This window comes from Heptranchias perlo, chromosome 12 (assembly GCF_035084215.1).
Source record: "Heptranchias perlo isolate sHepPer1 chromosome 12, sHepPer1.hap1, whole genome shotgun sequence".
In the NCBI taxonomy this organism is placed as follows: domain Eukaryota; kingdom Metazoa; phylum Chordata; class Chondrichthyes; order Hexanchiformes; family Hexanchidae; genus Heptranchias; species Heptranchias perlo.
In genome coordinates, this window is record NC_090336.1 from 11,297,648 (window position 1) to 11,300,774 (window position 3,127).

The following is a 3,127-nucleotide window of genomic DNA, read 5'->3' on the forward strand; positions in this document are numbered from 1 at the left end:
CTGATTACTGTCTCTCCATTTGATTAGTATATCAAATTGCTGTCTATCTCTCTGCAGGTTGTCGCTCTCTGGCAGCTGTGTCCCTCTCTGATTGTTGTCTCTCTTTATCTTTCCATCTCACTGCTGTCTCTGATTGCTGTTTATCCCTCTCTGATTTCTCTCTCCCCCTCGGATTGTTGTCTCTCCCCTTTGGATTGCTCTCTCTCTCTCGCTCTGACTCAGATTGCTCCCTCTCTCTCTCTCTCTATCTCTTGCTCCCCCTCGGATTGCTCTCTCTCTCCATCTCTCGCTCCCCCTCGGATTGCTCTCTCTCTCTCTGCTTGCTGTCTCTCTCTCTCTGTCCCTCTCTCTTTCTGATTGCTGGCTCTCTCTCTCTCTCTCTCTCATTGCTGGCTCTTTCTCTCTCTCTCTCTGATTGCTGGCTCTCTCTCTCTCAATGCTGGCTCTCCCTCTCTCTCTCTCTGATTGCTGGCTCTCTCTCTCTCTCTCTGATTGGAGGCTCTCATTCTCTCTCTCTCTCTCCCAGATTGCGATCTCTCTCTCTCCATCTCTCTCTGATTGTTGTCTCTCTCTCTCTCTGATTGCTGGCTCTCTTTCTCTCTCTGATTGCTGGCTCTCTCTCTCTGATTGCTGGCTCTCTCTCTCTGATTGCTGGCTCTCTCTCTCTGATTGCTGGCTCTCTCTCTCTGATTGCTGGCTCTCTCACTCTCTCTCTGATTGCTGGCTCTCTCTCTCTCTCTGATTGCTGGCTCTCTCTTTCTCTCTGATTGCTGGCTCTCTCTCTCTCTGATTGCTGGCTCTCTCTCTCTCTCTCTGATTGCTTGCTCTCTCTCTCTGATTGCTGGCTCTCTCTCTCTGTGATTGCTGGCTCTCTCTCTCTGATTTCTCTCTCTCTCTCTCTCTCTCTCTGATTGCTGGCTCTCTCTCTCTCTCTCTGATTGCTGGCTCTCTCTCTGATTTGTGTCTCACTCTCCCTGGTTGCTGACTTCCGCTCTCTGATTGCTGTCTCTCTCTGATCATAGAATCATAGAAAGGTTACAGCACGGAAGGAACCATTCGGCCCATCGAGTCCACGCCGGCTCTATGCAAAAGCAATCCAGCTAGTCCCACTACCCCGCTCTATCCCCGTAGCCCTGCAAATTTTTTCCTTTCAAGTACTTATCCAGTCCCCTTTTGAAGGCCATGATTGATTCTCCACCACCCCCTCAGGCAGTGCATTCCAGATCCTAACCACTCGCTGTAAAAAAGTTTTTCCTCATGTCACCTTTGGTTCTTTTGCCAATCACCTTAAATCTATGTCCTCTGGTCCTTGACCCTTCCACCAATGGGAACAGTTTCTCTCTATCTACTCTGTCTCGATCCTTCATGATTTTGAACACCTCTATCAAATCTCCTCTCAACCTTCTTTGTTCCAAGGGAACAACCCCAGCTTCTCCAGTCTATCCACGCAACTGAAGTCCCTCATCCCTGGAATCATTCTAGTAAATTTCTTCTGCACCCTCTCTAAGGTCTTCACATCTTTCCTAAAATGCGGTGCCCAGAACTGGACACAATACTCCAGTTGTAGCCAAACCAGTGTTTTATAAAGGTTCGTCATGACTTCCATACTTTTGTACTCTATGCCTCTATTTATAAAGCCCAGGATCCCGTATGCTTTTTTAATCACTTTCTCAACCTGCTCTGCCACCTTCAACGATTTGTAAACATACACCCCCAGATCTCTCTGTTCCTGTCCCCCTTTTAGAGTTGTGCCCTCTGGTTTTTCTTGCCTCGCCTCATTCTTCCTACCGAAATGTACCACCTCACATTTTCTGTGTTAAATTTCATCTGCCACGTGTCCGCCCATGCCACCAACCTGTCTATATCCTCTTGAAGTCTATCACTATCCTCCTCACTGTTCACTACCCTTCCAAGTTTTGTGTCATCTGCAAATTTGGAAATTGTGCCCTGTACACCCAAGTCCAAGTCATTAATATATATCAAGGAAAGCAGTGGTCCCAGCACCGACCCCTGGGGAACACCACTGTATACCTCCCTCCAATCCGAAAAACAACCATTCACCACTACTCTCTGCTTCCTGTTACTTAGCCAATTCTGTATCCATGCTGCCTCTGCCCCTTTCATTCCATGGGCTTCAATCTTGATGATAAGCCTACCATGCGGCACTTTATCAAACGCCTTTTGAAAGTCCATATACACCACATCAACTGCATTGCCCTCATCTACCCTCTCTGTTACCTCATCAAAAAAATCTATCAAGTTAGTTAAACACAATTTGCCTTTAACAAATCCGGGCTGGCTTTACCTAATTAATCCACACTTGTCCAAGTGACTGCTAATTCTGTCCCGGATTATGGTTTCTAAAAGTTTCCCCATCACCGAGGTTAAACTGACTGGTCTGTAGTTGCTGGGTTTATCCTTACACCCTCTGTTTGAACAAGGGTGTAACATTTGCAATTCTCCAGTCCTCTGGCACCACCCCCATATCTACGGATGTTTGGAAGATTATGGCCAGTACCTCCGCAATTTCCACCCTTACTTCCCTCAGCAACCTAGGATGCATCCCATCCGGACTGGGTGATTTATCTATTTTAAGTACAGCCAGCCTTTGTAGTACCTCCTCTTTATCAATTTTTAGCCCATCTAGTATCTCAACTACATCTTCCTTTACTGAGACCCTGGCAGCATCTTTCTTGGTAAAGACAGATGAAAAATATTTATTTAGTACCTTAGCCATGCCCTCAGCCTCCATGAGTAGATCTCCTTTATGGTCCCTAATTGGCCCCGCCCCTCCTCTTACTACCCGTTTACTATTTATATGCCTATAGATGACTTTTGGATTCCCTTTTATGTTAGTTGCCAGTCTGTTCTCATACTCTCTCTTTGCCCCTCTTATTTCCTTTTTCACTTCCCTTCTGAACTTTCTATATTCAGCCTGGTTCTCACTTGTATTATCAACCTGACATCTGTCATACGTCCCTTTTTTCTGCTTCATCTTACTCTCTATCTCTTTTGTCATCCAGGGAGCTCTGGCTTTAGTTGCCCTACCTTTCTCGCTCGTGGGAATGTACCTAGACTGTACCCGAACCATCTCCTCCTTAAAGGCCGCCCACTGTTCAATTACAGT